The sequence below is a fragment of the Petromyzon marinus genome, chromosome 35, assembly GCF_048934315.1.
Source record: "Petromyzon marinus isolate PM22_M1 ecotype Great Lakes invasive population chromosome 35, UKy_Petmar_22M1.pri1.0, whole genome shotgun sequence".
NCBI classification, from domain to species: Eukaryota; Metazoa; Chordata; class Hyperoartia; order Petromyzontiformes; family Petromyzontidae; genus Petromyzon; species Petromyzon marinus.
This window is the reverse complement of record NC_133701.1, coordinates 13,764,978-13,782,481: the sequence shown is the minus strand read 5'-3', so window position 1 is coordinate 13,782,481 and position 17,504 is coordinate 13,764,978. Positions and strand designations below refer to the sequence as shown.

Sequence of the window (17,504 nt, the reverse complement as noted above, 5' to 3'; positions counted from 1 at the left end):
CCCAACCAAGCACGAACTGGGCCCAACCCCGCTTGGCTCCCAGGACCTGGTGGGATCGTGCGTGTGCAGTGCCATTCGGTCGTCGGCTCCGCCAAAGGCATGGTTCATGCCGTCAGTAAACGGGTTAACGTGACCAGCCACTGGTGACCGCTACACTCGCGACGACGCTAAAATACAATTGATCTTCGAATAGGATTACGACCTTGAATATATCCTCTGCCATCATCGTCTCCTTTTCCCAAGCTCAATCACTCCCCAACTTGCCACTCACTCACCCACCAAGAACAACAACAACAACCGCCATTCGCCACTAAGTGGCGGTGACGTCACCACGACGCTTGTGCCAGGCCATGTACACCTTGAGGCCACGTGAAGTGTCGAACGCCCGCGGGCAGAAGGTCACGGGGCAGACCCAAGTGCCACGGGTCGACTGCCTGAGATGGCTGGCTGATGCACCACCTGTGCCCCCTACTGTGCCAACCTGCTGTGCTCTAGCCACCCGGCGCTGCGCTCGTTGTTGTGAGCCTCGCTCCTCCGCCCTCCGTTGTTGTTGGAGGGCGACTGCCTCCAACTGCCCAGTAGCGTCCTTCACAAGCCTCCTCCACAGAGGCCGATCTTGACACCGCTGGTACCAGTCATCGGCAAGTCCACTCAGCTCCACGTCCTCCTGTACCACATCACTCCATCTCTTCTCTAGCCTGTGCCGCGCCCATTTAGCCCCCTCGATCCGGCCGAACAAAAGCTGTTTCGGCATGCGGTGGCTGGGCATGCAGGCTACATGACCCAGCCAACGCAGCCTTGCCTGCCGGAGGAGCTCACCGATGGGACTTTGTCCTGATCTGGTTAAACCCAGGATGGATCGTCAGCAGGCCAGCATAAATGTTTCTAACAGGCGAAGATGTTTCATTGGGGGGGGGGGGGGTCCACGTTTCGCAAGTGTAGTGAGTTCAACTGAGTCGCAGATACATTTCTTGGAGGCAATACATTTATTAAATCACATTAACAACCTATGGTGGTGGACCACCAGGTTATCTACACTAATTACACGGGAATTAGCTACGATGGACCAGACCCTGGCCTGGGTCCGGGTCCACGTGTTGGTGACTTGTAGGGCATAGAACGTACAATGTAGATTCTTCAGGATGAACAATAGCAGCCGGTCCCTCTCGGGGACCTGGCTTTTATCCTTTATGGTGGAGCTGGCTCCGCCCTTAGCCACGACCACCTTCTGGAATCCTCTAGCAGGTTCCCGGCCCTGGCACGTGACCACCCCTAGCCCCCACCTGGGGGCCTTGTGTAGACTTTATCAGTCACGTGTCCTTCGGGGTCAACCAGAGTGCCATGGCCTTTAGTAACCCCATTCCCATGGCTGGCACTCTCACACCCTATCCTGTAGGGGTCGGCACTGCACGCAGAGCGTGGTGCCACCCAGCACTGCCAGTCAGTGCTCACTGAGCCCCTCTAGGGCCGTTACTGCACCCACAGGTACAGGTAGTCCTCAACTTACGATGGAGATGCGTTACGACGACCCCATCGTAAGTCAAAAATATCGTAAGTCGAACATGGCCTAGCCTACCCAGGAGTCTTAAAGAATGGTGATAATTTAGCAAAACAGAGCAATTTACAGTACCATACTGTATAAACTATATACTGTATGTATTTATTAATTCTAATACTGTATTGCACAGTAAAATGTAAAGTAAAAAACAAGGTAAATTCTTAGCCTACCTATATGAACTGCAATTTAACAGAAAGTTTTTTCAGGAAACAATCCTATCTGCTATAAAAACTTTAACATGCATTGAACGTATTGTATCGTGGTAATCCTAAAATAAAATCGCTAAAGCTACGTATCATACATGCATTGAACGTATCGGGCTTTGAAACACAAAAAACAGAACAAATACACGTGCTAACACCGAGACAACTTAACTCTGTCGACCGCTGGTGAGAATGAGGCATCACACAACACGGAAGATGCATACATCCCGGCAGCATCCCAACGTACAGTATCGTACCTCGTACGCTGCTGCGTTTGCCTGCCGCGCGAAATTTAAAATATTTTACAATTTTGTCGTATCGCTATCGCCATCGTAAGATCGAAATATCGTAAGTCGGACCATCGTAACTCGGGGACTACCTGTACGTGGTGCCCGCGATGTCGATACATTGCACGCCGTGCCTCTCTAGGGCCGTCATTACCCAGTGGTGACGATGTCACCACACAAGCGTAGAGAAGGGAGGGAATGACTGCGGCAGAGAAGACCTGAAGCTTCGTGCGGAGAGACAGATCAGGTATCTTCCACATAGCGTTACGCAACCGATGAAAAAATAATGCCGCTCGACTGATTCGGAGTGAGACCTCTGCTGTCAAACTGGAGCTGGTCATGAGCACACTGCCCAGATATGGGAAACGCTCCACTCTCTCCACAACTGCCCTATCACCAATTGGGAGATTGGGGGTGGAGTGTCCGATGTGGGGGTGGAGTGTCCGATGGTACAAAATACCCAGGCAGGTGCTTAGTTTTGGTGGGGCTCATGGTAAGGCCCCACCTCTTAGTGGCAAGCTCCAGGTTCAGCAGCAGGGCCTCCAACTCCTCCTCACTCACCCACCACACCTACTCACTCTCACTCACTCTCCCATGCACTCACCCAAACGTGAGTGGGGGTAAGCAGGGTGAGTGGGGGTGAGCAGGGTGAGTAGGGGTGAGCAGGGTGAGTGGGGGTGAGCAGGGTGAGTGGGGGTGAGCAGGGTGGTTTTGGCCATGTTTTTGTTTATTGTAGTACGGAGTTAGACTAATGGCCTTAATCTTAGTTGTCTTGTGTTTGTTGTTGTTGTTGTTTGACTTGCATCCCACTGGGATTTTTGCACACAGCGTTGGTGTACGGCGCTATTTCAGGAATATTTTTATGTTTTTTTCCTGGATTTTCTGTTTGCACAGTCACACATAGTCACTTTAAGACGTTTTCTTGTTCATGTTTTTGTTTGTCGCGGTTGCACCCGATTCAAGAGCCGAATGGCTCACAGGGATATACCAAATAAATGAGCTATGGAACTATGGAGTGGGGGTGAGCAGGGTGAGTGGGGGGAGAGCAGGGTGAGTGGGGTGAGCAGGGTGAGTGGGGGTGAGCAGGGCGAGTGGGGGTGAGCAGGGTGAGTGGGGTGAGCAGGGTGAGTGGGGGTGAGCAGGGTGAGTGGGGGTGAGCAGGGTGAGTGGGGGTGAGTAGGGGTGTGCGGGGTGAGCAGGGTGTGCGGGGTGAGCAGGGTGAGTGGGGGTGAGCAGGGTGAGTGGGGTGAGCAAGGTGAGTGGGGTGAGCAGGGTGAGTGGAGTGAGCAGGGTGAGTGGGGGTGAGCAGGGTGAGTGGGGTGAGCAGGGTGAGTGGGGGTGAGCAGGGTGAGTGGGGTGAGCAGGGTGAGTGGGGGTGAGTAGGGGTGTGCGGGGTCAACGGGGTGAGCGGGGTGAGCGGGCGACGCATACCGGGTGAGCGGGGTGAGCGTACCGGGTGATCAAGGTGAGCAGGGCGGTGTCTCTTCACGGCCAGGACACCCGACGGGGCCAGTGCATGGCGTCTGTAACAAAGTCGGCACAGTGGCTCACACTCACCAGCACTCACCAGCACTCACCAGCTCTCACCAACACTCACCAGCACTCACCAGCACTCACCAACACTCACCAACACGCACCAGCACTCACCAACACTCACCAGCACTCACCAGCACTCACCAACACTCACCAGCACTCACCAGCACTCACCAACACGCACCAGCACTCACCAGCACTCACCAACACTCACCAACACTCACCAACACTCGCCAACACTCACCAGCACTCACCAGCACTCACCAGCACTCGCCAACACTCACCAGCACTCACCAGCTCTCACCAACACTCACCAACACGCACCAGCACTCACCAGCACTCACCAGCACTCACCAGCTCTCACCAACACTCACCAGCACTCACCAGCACTCACCAACACTCACCAACACGCACCAGCACTCACCAACACTCACCAGCACTCACCAGCACTCACCAACACTCACCAGCACTCACCAGCACTCACCAACACGCACCAGCACTCACCAGCACTCACCAACACTCACCAACACTCACCAACACTCGCCAACACTTACCAGCACTCACCAGCACTCACCAGCACTCGCCAACACTCACCAGCACTCACCAGCTCTCACCAACACTCACCAACACGCACCAGCACTCACCAACACTCACCAGCACTCACCAACACTCACCAGCACTCACCAGCTCTCACCAACACTCACCAACACGCACCAGCACTCACCAACACTCACCAGCACTCACCAGCTCTCACCAACACTCACCAACACTCACCAACACTCACCAGCTCTCACCAACACTCACCAGCACTCACCAACACTCACAAGTTCTCGCCAACACTCACCAACACTCACCAGCTCTCACCAACACTCACCAGCACTCGCCAACACTCACCAACACTCACCAACACTCACCAGCTCTCACCAACACTCACCAACACGCACCAGCACTCACCAACACTCACCAACACTCACCAACACTCACCAGCTCTCACCAACACTCGCCAACACTCACCAACACTCACCAGCTCTCACCAACACTCGCCAACACTCACCCACCAGCACTCACCAGCTCTCACCAACACTCACCAACACTCGCCAACACTCACCAGCACTCGCCAACACTCACCAGCACTCGCCAACATACACACAAACACACATGCACACATACCCACATGCACACATACCCACACACACACACATACCCACACACGTACACACAAACACACGTACACACAAACACACATACCCACACACACATACACACAAACACACGTACACACAAACACACGTACACATAAACACACATACCCACGCACACACATACACACAAACACACATACCCACAAACACACATACATACACACATACCCACAAACACACATACACGCATATACACAAACACACATATACACATACACACCGAGAAGGACTCCAACCCGAACGGGATACCACGCACTGGCCATCAACGGCACCATACTGTGAACCCGCAGATACAAAGAGTCTCACAGAGATACACAGAGACACATAGAGATACACAGAATCTCCCAGAGATACACAGAGACTCACAGAGATACACAGAGACACATAGAGATTCACAGAGTCTCCCAGAGATACACAGAGTCTCACAGAGATACACAGAGACACATAGAGATACACAGAGACACATAGAGATACACAGAGACTCACAGAGATACACAGAGACACATGTAGATACACAGAGACTCACAGAGATACACAGAGACTAACAGAGATATACAGAGACACATAGAGATACACAGAGACTCACAGAAAAACACAGAGACACATAGAGATACACAGAGACTCACAGAGATACATAGATATACAAAGAGACTCACAGAGTTACAAAGAGACTCACAGAGATAGATAGAGACACACAGAAATGCCAAGAGACAGAGATACATAGAGAAACACATAGATGCCAAGAGACACATAGACATACGTAGATGTGCATTAAAGACAAGCCACAGCAGTGCGATTTTAGCCATGCAACCCAAACTCTGGACCACAGAGTAACCACTGTAGTCTGCGTGCCTTCAACAGAGGATGAAGAGCCAAACGACACGAGTTCTCCCCTCAAGCCCTCTTGTGGCGATCTCCAGATTGACACGTATGTATGTTGAACTTCTTTCGCACCGTACGTAGCCAACCGTGCTAATCGGACATCCAGCTCATGAAAACATTGCCACTGCTCCCAAGACGAGAGTAGAACCGCATACACGCCCCACCAGTGCCCCACCCGTGCCCCACCAGTGCCCCACCCGTGCCCCACCAGTGTTCCGCCCGTGCCCTACCCGTGCCCCACCAGTGTCCCACCAGTGCCCCACCCGTGCCCCACCAGTGTCCCGCCCGTGCCCTACCCGTGCCCCACCAGTGCCCTACCAATGCGCACCCGTGCCCCACCCGCCCCCGACCTGTGCCCCACCCGTGCACACACGCATGCGCACACGCATGCACACGCATGCACACGCACGCACACACACGCACGCACACGCATGCACACACACGCATGCACACACACGCACGCACACGCATGCACACACACGCACGCACACACACGCACGCACACACACGGGGCCATATGCCGACTGCCGGCCATCGCCACTCGCCGCTCATGTAGATCGCGCCTTGAGGGCACGGGGCCGGAGGGGCGACGGTGTTGGCATGCCAACAACTCCGCGGCCTCCACTCTGCGCCCACGAGCAGCTCGCCGACACTCAAAACGTTCCGGTGACGCGCTCCGGGGGCTGCGCCGCGTCACAAGCGTGACCGGGGCCGGGCCGGGCACGGAGGACCCGACTCACCCACCGTCTCAATGAGCGTGACGACCGCTTGCTGCATAATTCACGGTGCCCCCCCCCTCAACCCCCTACTACTCCGCGGGCGCGGAGAGGACGCGGCGTTGACAACTCACGGGCCCGGCGATCGCACGAGCGAGCGGCGCCATTAATCTCACTCGGCGTGCGCCCGCGACACGGGGCGAGCAAAAACCAACAGCCAGCACAAGCCGCGAACCACGGCCACTTGAGCACGAGCGGGCGGCAGTGACAACACGGGCGGCAGTGTGGCACTGACCCTGACGCACACAGAGACGTAGAGACACGGACGAGGACTCAGAGAGGGACGTAAACGCATTGACAGATACACGGACAGAGACACAGAGACAGATACACAGACAAAAACACAGAGACACATAGACAGATACACAGACCCATTAAGACACAGAGAGAGACACGCGCACACAGACGCCTTCATCTATAGCCAGGTGAGCGTGACGCACCTTGCTCACAGAGCGAGTGAGCGAGCGATCCGCTGCTCAACTGAGCATTGAGGCATCGGTGCTCATTCCACACTCGTGTTGCAGGGGGCGAGTCCACAGGACAACCGCTGTTGATTTCCCCCACGAAGTGGTTTCTTGTTTTATCGACCTCTGGATGGAGGGATGATGGGCTGAGTCAACCTGTCTCCCACCTCCCAACCAGAATGTGAACTCGCGATGATGATGCTACGCAACTGAATAGAGGACCGGTCCTTGACGGCCGTCACATCCCCAGTGTGACGCTGGTCGCCAAGCTCACACGCGATGAACACCGTGGCCATAAAAAAGGAAAAACAAATAAACCGTGGGCGACGTTTCGGGCAATGGCACTTCTTCATGGCAGAGAGATGTTCTCCCTGCACGATTGTTCGTCGTGCAGAGAACCCAGCAGCAGGTCAGGGCAGAGAGAGCATCGCCCTGGGCCATTGCCCGAAACGTCGGCCAATATTAATTTCCACCTGGAGGGCCCCACACACGGCCGGGTGCCATTACGGCCGAGCGCGAGGAGTAACGCCGTTGTTTGTGCTCAGGCGCCCCGTCACACGCCAACACGAGGGGCCATTGTGACTCGCAGGGGATAATGGCGCGCGCGAGGAGCGGTGGGACCGTGGGCGCCTCGGTGGTTAATGCGACACTCGCGGGGTTGGCAACCGTTCGCAGGGTCCACACGAACCGGCGGTGTGCACCACGGAATCGCGTACGGCAGGGGTCCCCAACCCCCAGGCCGCGGACCGGTACCGTACGTGCGAGTGTAAGGAACCGGACCGCTCAGCAGGACGTGAGCGGTGGGCGAGCGAGCGAAGCTTCGTCATCTGTATTGACAGATGAAGCTTCCTCATCTGTATTGACAGATGAAGCTTCATCGTCATCTGTATTGACAGCCGCTCCCCATCGCTCGCATTACCGTCTGAGCTCCGCCTCCTGTCAGATCAGCGGCGGCACCCCCAGATGGGACCGTCTAGCCTCAGGAAAACAAGCTCAGGGCTCCCACTGATTCTGCATTATGGTGAGTTGCATAATTATTTCATTATATATTAAAATGTAATAATAATAGAAATAAAGTGCACAATAAATGTAATGCGCTTGAATCATCCCGAAACCATCCCCCCCTCCCCCACCGGTCCCTGGTGCCAAAAAGGTTGGGGACCGCTGGCGTACGGCATCGCGTGGGGCATCGCGTTCGTGTGAGTGTGTGTTGACTGGGTGCGATGTTCACTGTGTAAACATGCACTGTGTGTGTTGTTTGAGTGTGTAGAGTGGTAGTGTAACAGTTAGCGCGTCGCGCTACGAACCTGGCCACCCGAATTCGATTCCCGCACACAGGCAACACCAGTGACGATAATCTGAACTGGTCCTGGGCATCCCCTAGGTCGACTCAGCCTAAAAAAGTACCTATTGCGGTATGGAAACAGCGCCACTGGAGAGACAAAGTTCGGCCGGGCGTGGTGCTGGCCACCCACCCCCTCGTGTGCTGTGCCGGACTTCAGAAGTGCTCGCTAGCAGCACTTGCCCCAACAGTCTGTTAAGGCGATACGAGGGATCTTTGTTTATGGTGTGGAGAGCGATAGTGCAGTGGTTAGCACGCTACACTACGAACTTGGTGACCTGAGCTCCATTCTCGCTCACGGCCAACACCAGTGACTGGTCAAGGGCCTCCCCTAGGTCGGCTCAGCTTCAAATAAATACCTGGTGCAGTGTGAAAATATTGCCAACGGGGAGGCAAAGACGGCAAGATATGGTACTGTTCACCAATCTCGTGTGCCGTGTCGGCCTTCATAGGTGCTCGCTAACAGCACTTGCCCCAACAGTCAAGTTCAGGGTATACGGGGATCTTTGTCGCGGATTGACGCGAAGTGACACTGCAGCAGCGTGTGCGCGCTGCGACCCACGAGCGCCGTGCCACGCACAGGGACATCTGTGAGTATGAATATTTAACGGGTCGCAAACCCAGAGGGGCCCGGGCTGGACCCAGCGCCAACAACGAACCTCAAACCGGACACAAAAACCGCAGAGGAGCGGCGAAAACTTAGGACGGCCACATTCGCTGCAATCACCTGCACACGTCCTGCCCACGGGCTGCCCACGAACTGCTTCCCACGGACTACTGGCTTAACTGGCAGTGTGGCACCGACAGCAGCAGCAGCACCACAAGATTACGTTAATTGGATTCTGCCTCCCGGTCTGCATAGCTCTCTGAGGGGTGGCCTGGAGTCTATTAATTGCACCCAATCCCCCTACCCACCCTCCTCGAATAAGCAGCACCTCCTCGCCCCCGTGCTCCCCCTTACGTACAGCTCAATTGCACCGTACGTTCACTTGCGTGTGCTCACTGGGTGAACGCAGTGAACGCACACATGGAACATCCAACTGTTGTTGCAACACTCAGGGAGTTTCAGCAACGACTTGGCAAGTCCCTCAGCATATCGACATCAAATCTCCAGCACCGTCCTCCCGTCTGAAATCGACCGAGACGTCATCTATTTTGGGAGAGTGCCTCCACACTCCTCTGTCGGCTGTTAAGAACCCCCAGGTGGCGTTGGGACATTTCCTCCATTAATGGTAACGATCGGGGACTCGGCAAACTGCGTATGCGGTGTGGGCGAACCATCAGGTGCACATCGCTGATGGCTACCCCAGTACAACAAGCGGACTAGTGCACTCAGCTACCCCAGTACAACAAACAGACTAGTCCATTCAGTTACCCCAATACAAGTGGATTAGTCCACTCATTTACCCCATACAACAAGCAGACTAGTCCACTCAGCTACACCAATACAACAAGCAGACTATTCAGTTACCCCAATACAACAAGTGGATTAGTCCACTCATTTACCCCAATACAACAAGCAGACTAGTCCACTCAGCTACCCCAATACAACAAGCAGACTAGTCCACTCAGCTACCCCAATACAACAAGCAGACTAGTCCACTCAGCTACCCCAATACAACAAGCGGATCAGTCCACTCAGCTACCGCAATTCAACACGCGTGTTCTGGTTGAACGAGCGGACTTCACTCAGCGACCACTCCGGATGCCGTGTAAAAAGGCTCACAACACTAAACGTACAACTGTGGCCCTGTTGCTTTTTTGAAATATCACACAAAAGAGACTGGGTGAGATGTCCACTGCAATCACGCACGCCATTATATATGTGTGTACACATGTCCTTCCGTGTTTGCTGTGTGTGTTGGTGTACCGTGAGCGAGTGTGCGTGTGTGCTTTTGTTGTTGTTAAGTGTGTATGTGTGGGTGAGTGGATGTATGCGTGGGTGGATGAGTATGTACGTGTGGGTCAGTGAGTTTATGCATGGGTGAGTGTGTACGTGTGGCTGAGTGTATGCGTGGGCAAGTCTGTGTGGTTGATGTGTGTGGTTATGGGGGAGCGGCAGTGTAGCGGTTAGCGCGCTATGATACAAAGCCGGCGACTCAAGAGTCTAATTTTCCTGCTCACGACCAACAGTTATGATTATCTGAACCAGTGCTGGGCCTCCCCTACGTCGACTCAGCCTCAAATAAGTACCTGGTGCGGTGTGGTAACATCGCCACTCGGCAGAGAAAGGCGGCCGGGCGTGGGGCTGTCTACCCTCCGGCCTTCATTGATGCTCGCTAATGGCATTTACGTATATGGGGTATCTTTGTATGATTATAGACGTCACATCAGTGCATCTTTGCTGTGATGGCGTTAACCGACGCCCTGGACGGGAGCTTGGCGAGTCTCCAGATGCCACTTCTCGAGGGCAGAGTGTCGTCTTTGTCTGCTAACGAGCGACTCGCATCACTTCCTTCCTTCCACCAGATCCCACGGCAGCTGGGATCTGGCGGACGGAAGGAAGCGACGTTCCGCTCACCACGGGACCTCCCAGGAGGCTCTCCAGTCTTCTGCTCACGGCTTCCGATGGTGAGAACCGGAGCGACCTCCCGCTTGCTCAAACGATTAATCGAGGAAACCGGTTGCTCTCGTCTCCCGTTTTACAGCCCCGAGCCTACAGTGGTAATTCCACATTCCTACGTTGTTTATCGACCTCGGAGGGATGATGATGGGCTGAGTAAACTCCTAACCAACGAGGATTTGAACTCGCAACCTTTCCCACTGGAACTCTCTCGCATTACTGCTGGGCCGCCACTTGGCCGGTCACTTTGGCTTATAAATAAAAAAGTGCCAGCTCCCCCCCCCCTCCCCTCCCATATATTGGAGGTGCCCCCCCTTTAGTGCCTCATTTGCCGTGCCCGAGAGGTGCTGTGCAGCAGCAGCAGCAGCCGAGTCCCGAACACTGCAGGGACGCCGTGGAGGAGGCCCGTGGCGTCCACTGCGTCCCGCCGGGACCCACGCGAGCACGGGAGGGGGGGGGGGAGGGGCAGGGTAGAGCTCCAAATAGGACAATTGGCCCTGGGTCCCTCACGAAAGAGGGCCCCAGGCCAGTCGCGGGAGCGCAGGCCTCACACGTGGCATTCTGTCCCCCGGGGCCTCCGGGAAACCTCTGGGTGGGCCCTGCACAAGGCCCCGTAATTATTAGATCCCACCTCGGCGAACGCAGCGTGTGCGAGAGACAGCAGTCCGTGAGGCCCTATCGTAGCTGTAGGCTGTCCGGACGCAATCGACCTCATTCAGAAGTGATAAAGTGCGAATATCTTTAATGGGAGTCTCTCTGGGTTGGGCGTTCTGTCAGCCCAGAGTGTTTCATATTTTGTTAAATATTAAAGCGCCATTCCACAAGGATTCGAAAATCATCGGCCGCTTTGCCATTTGCCAATACCTCTGCACAGCAGCGAAGCTCTGGGAAGCCATGGGAAATCAGCTGCAACAGCCACAGTTGCAGAGTAAATCACTGCCCTTTGAGAGGCAATGGAAACGAGGACAATTATCTCCAGTTGAACTTTTAATTCCCTGTTGCCCCAATTGTCCCAAACCACTCCACCATAGAGAGCCGAAAGACTCTGGCCACCACCACCACTACCATCACCACTGCTGCCACCACCGCCACCACCACCGCCACCACCGCCACCACCACCGCCACCAACGCCGCCGCCACCGCCGCCATCAATGCCGCCGCCGCCACCACCGTCAACGCCACCACCGCCTCCACCGCCTCCACCGCCACCAAGATCGCGTGCGCCCTGGGGCCCAATTTTCTGAAGGGGCGAGCGGCGGGGGGCTCCAGGTGTGAGACGAGGCTCACGCCAACCCCCCACACCCACCCCTCCTCCACCGGTTCCACCGCTCCACCGACTCCACCGGCTACATCAGCTACATCAGCTACATCAGCTCCACCGACTCCACTGGCTCCATCAACTCCACCGGCTCCACCGCTCCACTGCTCCACCGGCTCCTCAGGCTCCACCGCTCCACCGGCTCCACCGCTCCACCACTGCACCGGCACCTCAAGCCCCACCGCTCCACCGCTCCACCAGCTCCACTGGCTCCTCAGGCTCCACCGCTCCACCAGCTCCTCAGGCTCCACTGCTCCACCGGCTCCACCGCTCCACCACTGCACCGGCTACATCGGCTCCACCACTGCACCGGCACCTCAAGCTCCACCGCTCCACCGGCTCCTCCGGCTCCACCACTCTACATGCTCCACCGGCTCCACCACTCTACCCCTCCACCGGCATCTTAAGCTTCACCGCTCTACCGGCCCCACCCCTCCACTGGCTATATCAGATTCACTGGCTCCACCGGCTCCACTGGCTCCACCGGCTCCACCGGCTCTGCCTCCAAGCGGCACTCGTTTCTGCCGAGGCTCATCGCCGAACCCGCCCGTACCAGCAAGTACCCCCAAGTACCTGCCAGGACCCGCACGTGCCCGCCCGTACCTGCAAGTACCCCCAAGTACCCGCTAGCTCCCACAAGAACCCGCCCATTCTCACCAGTACACGCAAGCACCCCCAAGTACCAGAGAGGAGGAGGACACTCTCTCTCTCGCTCTGCTGAAGCCTTCTCGTCATGACCAGCAGCATGGGCATCGAGCTACTGAACATTCCCAGGAAGAGAATGTTTAGTTGCTCGCCCTGCGCAGCGTCTCGAAAAGCGTCAGTCCTGAGAGGTGATTCAAACCTAAATGATAATTCCCCATGAACCACGCGTCTCCCGCCATCTGTCTCCGCGTCTCACGGGGGAGGAACGCGCGCAAGGCACCAGTAGTTTGTCGAGTTTTGGCTACGTACGGTGCACACGGAGGACTAGAACTGGTGACTTTGACAGATACCGGCCGTGGCTGACTGGGGGGCAGGGGGAGAGCAGCGTTCGAGCTGTAATCGCACGGCAAAATAACAAAAGTCGTGAAACATGAAAGCCACAAGACGTCCAGGCGAATCCAAGTGGAGGATTCGGGCGCCCGGGATCTCGCACGATGGACGAGTCGATGGTCGTCTCAGCCAGGTCGTGCCTCCAAATAGCGCGGTTGGCTATGTATCGTGCCCAAGAAGTTCACACATACATGCATCGACCACCAATATACTACCAACACCACACCGCCACTACTACTATCATCACCACCACCACTATACCACAAACACCACACCGCCACTGACATCCACTATTCCCGCATCTCTGATTAGCACGGTTGGCGAAGTACGGGGCCAAAGAAGTTCAACGTACCTACGGTACATACGTACATACGTACTTACGGTACATACGTACTTACGGTACATACGTACTTACGGTACATACGTACTTACGGTACATACGTAAATACGTACTTACGGTACATACATACGCACATACGTACTTACGTGTCGCCACCGACAGCGCACGCGAGACACGCAGCGCTCGAGCTGGGCTCCTCGTGACAAGTCGCTCGTCTCCAGCAGTGTGGACGGGCAGCGTTGCCGCGAGCCCTGCACTGGCAGGAGACTCAGGGGTAAGTCCAGCGGCGGTGTAAACAGAAGCCCAGCTCCAGACTGGAATCGTGGGCCGGACAGTACGGCAATCGTTGATAAAGATTTTAAGTGAAAAAAAATGTTAGTGAAATTTTGTCTTCTTAATTGCATAATTGTTATCCGTTGTTTATTATTGTGCATTCTTGAATGTACGTCATTGTTTGTTGTTGTCATATTGACGAGTAAACAAATATAACTATAACCTAAACTATTATTTTATTTTACCAGGTAAGGCCCACTGAGCTATATAGCTCTTTTTCAGAAACAAATTGGCCACAAATGGTACCTCAACAAAGCGGCTAATTTGTAAATGTATAGCAATAAAAATAAATATAAACGCATGTTTACAAATGTGGAGGAAAAACCAGAGGACCCGAAGAAAAACCCACAAGACCACAGGGAGAACATGCACACTCCAGATATACAGGCATCAGGATTCCGATCAAACACACGACTTCTGTATACCAGGCAAGGGAGATAACATCTCGCCACCGGTTACCCTGGGTGACGAGTGGTGGAGCTGTCTGTGCCCAGCCCAGCCTGGCTCCTCCCAATAAACACGCCGGAGTTCCGTTGCACCTCCTTCCTGTAACTCTCCGTGATGCAATCAATTCCCTCTCTACCCAGCATAGGAAGCCGAGACTGTAATTCACGAGAGGGTCCTGCCTTTTGGTTGTTTGACCAACACCACTATCCCTCTGCTGACCACAACCGGATTCCAATTCACGAACTCCATCCTGCCCAGTTGCGTGTCAGGTGACACGAGAGCACACAGCGGAGCGACCAGGAGTAAGTGGCTGCTACCATCTCCTTCCTCTCTGTCTGCCTCTTCCCTTGTACCGCTTAACTCTGGGAAGTCCCTCCTGCCATCGTCTATTCTTCGACAAGCACGAATAATAATAGCAGCCTCACTCAATTCAATAATAATACCCGTGCTCATTCAAAAACCGTGTTACAACTGTGATGGCTCTGTCTGTTGCTGGCCGCTTGACGTTTTGGACCCGTGAGACCATAACAAATAAACAATGGGTCACACTGTCTCCGGACTATAGTGGAAGAATCCGATGAGCGACACAGCTCTTTTTAACAGATGTCCAGTATTTCACAGATGACCTTGAGAAAGCATGGCCACATCGTAGCTGGTGCCCCCCCCCCACCCCCGTGGATCTGTCCGGCGCCAGGTTATGGGTTAGGGTTCATGTAAGGCTAAGGATAAGGAGCTGGGGTTAGAGGTAATATGTGTGTATGATGAACTTCTTTCACACCGTATGTAGCCAACCGTGCTAATCGGAGGTTAGGGGTTAGGGTGACAGATTAGGGTTAAGATCAGGGCTAAAGTGTTAGAGATTATGGTTAAGGGTTAAAGGTAAGGATTAGAGGTGAGGGTTATTGGTTAGGGTTAGAGATTTGGGTTACGGGTTAGGGGTTAACGGTTAAGGTTAGAGTTAATAGTTAGGTTAGAGGTTAATGTTTAGGTTTAGAGGTTAATGGTTAGGGTTAGAGGTTAACAGGGTTATCAGTTAATGGTTATGGTTAGAGGTTAATAGTTACGGTGAGAGGTTAACGGTTAGAGTTAATGGTTAGAGGTTAGGGTTAGCTGCAGCCATCGGAGGGCGGAGGTGGGGGTGACACCATCACCACGCCTTTGACAGCACTTGGTGACAGCGGCTCCGCTAAGCCCAGGGGCCTCCCCGGAGCCACGCGCCGCCGCCGACGGCCCCCTCCCCCTGCAGGATAATTGCACCTCCGGTGAGTGCTGGTTAAAGGCACGCTGGCGCAACACGAGCCCCGCTAATTTAATTTCCATACGCAACACGGTGGAGGGCCGGCCGCGTTATTAAATACGCAGCGCAAAAGCGGCCACGCAGATCCCCCCAGCAGCGAGGACGCGGAAATAGGGAGCAAACCTCTATGCCGCCACCACCACCGCCACCACGACCTCCACAACCACCGCAACCGTCACCACGACCTCCGCCACAACCGCCACCACCGCCACAACTACCGCCACGACGACCACCGCCACCACAACTACCGCCACGACCTCTGCCACCATCGCCACCACGACAGCCACGACCTCCACGACCTCCGCAACCGCCGCAAACGACTGCCGCCACCGCGCGGTGGCCGAGACGCCGTGGTTTATGGGGGAACGTGAAACGCAAGAAGTGGGAGCTGCCAGCGCCCGAGACGGTTCTGTGTGAACCAGTGAGCGCCCGGTTTGGCCCCTCCACATGGCCCTCCCTCCCTCTCCCACATGAACAGCGATGGAGCGTCCTTGCTTTTGTCTCCAAAATCCATCGTACACACTGCCTTCTTTCTTCCGGTTCAATGCCAGTTCAACGCAAGCAAAAATCTGTGGACTGGTTTCGACATTCAGTGTCCCGTCAACAAAATAGATATTAGGGTGCTCCCAGAAAGCCGTGTGGCCAATGGGGATGCGTGGAACGACGCTTGTATTGTTCACGTGGAAGGATAGCTACGCGAAGGGGAAGGACTCTGCAGATACATTTCGTCACTTATATTCTCCGCAATGACACTGTTTCCTTTTATTATTGTGCATGTTGATGTTTTAGCTCCGATATGTATAAATATACAGACGTGCATGCACACACATTAGTGAGCAATATCTTGACTTAAAGCTTTCGTGACTGCAGGAATTCAATTTCTTGGGTCTTTCGGTAAAGTCACGTAGATAGGTTCAAAGAAAATAAATAATAACAAAAAACTATGACGTTTCGATGGCAACACAACCGGTCGTCTTCAGGAAAAGGGGGGTTAGCTTCCAAGGCAAACTGTTTATAAGGGTTTGAAATGGGCATAGCCCAAATGTCAGCAGCCAATGATAATGTAAGTGGTGGGCAGCCAACCCGACGGTGTTTGGTTTTCCACCAAAGGGCTGCCAGGTGAAAATTTGCATGTTAAAGAGAGATGAGCAAGTTAATCGCAGAGCCACAACCAAGGGGTCGGCGTGAGAAGTGACTGCTAGAGTGAACCGAGTGAAAGCGCAAGTTTGAAATGGGAGTAAAGCACAACCAATATCACAAAGTGGTAGGATCGGAACATCATAGCCAATTATGATAAACTGGTTAATAATGTCCTGCCAATGATTGCTCAGTTTGTAACCATCTTCTCGGTTGAAATTGTGTCTGTGTCTATGTATATTTATGGCTTCATGAACGAATCTTTGATGATAGCCAGTGGGTTTGCAAAGTACCTTCTTCTTAGAGAAATCAAATTCGTGTGAGCCCACCGCATTAAAACAATGATCAGCCACGGTCGAGGTATTGGTCCTACCGTGTTTCAGATCTGCCTTGTGTTCACGAACACGGTCCGAGACATGTCGCTTAGTTTCCCCAATGTAACTACTACCGCAGACACAGCTTAGTTTGTAGATGCCGGGGTACAGCATGTCAGGGATCACATCCTTCACAGATGGGATCAGATCACGAAATTTAAGTACTGTGTTAAATCGAACCTAGATCTTGTGTTTGCTCATGATTTTGGAAATCTTTTTGGTGACCCCTGCTATGTATGGCTAGGTGATGGGTTTTGATAGGGTCCTCAGATGGTTATTTCCCAACGGTTGGGGTGATAGCTTCACGGATTGTGTAGTCTGAATATCCATGGTGTACGTGTTCCAGTTCACTGGCTATGTGATGACGGTCGGAAATATGGTGTAGAGTTATGATGAAGTTTTAGGTAGGCATC

The 17,504-nt window shown here is 54.1% G+C and overlaps 1 protein-coding gene across 5 annotated transcripts in view; it reads right to left on the bottom strand.

Annotated features, from left to right (window-relative positions):
• Positions 1-3,603, bottom strand: part of LOC116957755 (CMP-N-acetylneuraminate-beta-1,4-galactoside alpha-2,3-sialyltransferase-like) — a 131,508-nt gene extending 127,905 nt beyond the window's left edge. Inside the window, exon 1 of one of the 5 annotated variants that reach the window (XM_076071950.1) lies at positions 3,502-3,603. The gene's annotated coding sequence lies outside the window, so the exon portion shown is untranslated. Of the gene's footprint in view, positions 1-3,479 lie in introns of all 5 variants that reach the window. The other 4 variants (XM_076071951.1, XM_076071952.1, XM_076071954.1 and 1 more) reach the window with 4 other exon arrangements.
• Positions 3,604-17,504: the final 13,901 nt, after the last annotated feature.